Below are 867 nucleotides of genomic sequence, written 5' to 3'. Positions count from 1 at the left end.
CTCGGCAACTATAAATAATGTAAACAATAATTGATGTTATTGTATAGTATTAACAATTCAATTTTGTTTTCTTTCAATCAGAAAATCTATACACAAACTGTCTGAAAGTCAGTTTTTAATTTTGGTTAATTAATTCTTATAGATTCCTGGAAAATTGATTCCAGAGACGATAAAGCGAAAAATACACTAGACCTATTTAGTTCCATAGTATCAGGGATCATATCTTCACCATCTCGACTTTACCCTTTAATAAAGAAAAGTAGATGCGACAGAGAAAGATTGTTTCATGTGGTACAGTTTCGATGAATTAATAGAAAACTGGACGTAAGGTTTTAGACCTGAAAAGTATTGTGGATAAGTGATAGCTCTATCAGCTAGTAAAGCAAATATTAAAACTACAATATTTCTTTGATTATTTTGAAAGGTTGTAAATTTAGTCATTTTCTATTAACAATAGCAATGACAATAGCAAAGATATGACCGTTTCACAATGTCTATGCCTGACATACCCATTTACAGATAAAGATAAAGATATGATTCTGTCCATTGTGTCAAACATTTAAATCTAGTGTTTTTACTGTAAGAAGCGTAAAGTAGGACGTAAAACTCCATTTAATTTCAATTGATTGTAGTAAATGCATGAATTAATCTTTATTAGATCTTGACAAATTTATATTATTTTATTATTATCATACGTACATATTTATGAATCTGTTTATATTAAGACATTAATGGTCATTTGATATCCATTACCTATATCAATAAAAAGTCATTATAACTTTAAATAGTTTCTATGTAAGGCAATAGGACATAAGTGGAATATGTCTATAAAAATGACAATAGCTGTCAATACTTTATGTCATGCAA

Source organism: Lottia gigantea (genome assembly GCF_000327385.1).
Source record: "Lottia gigantea unplaced genomic scaffold LOTGIsca_5695, whole genome shotgun sequence".
Taxonomy (NCBI): domain Eukaryota; kingdom Metazoa; phylum Mollusca; class Gastropoda; family Lottiidae; genus Lottia; species Lottia gigantea.
Note: the sequence above shows the minus strand (reverse complement) of the source record.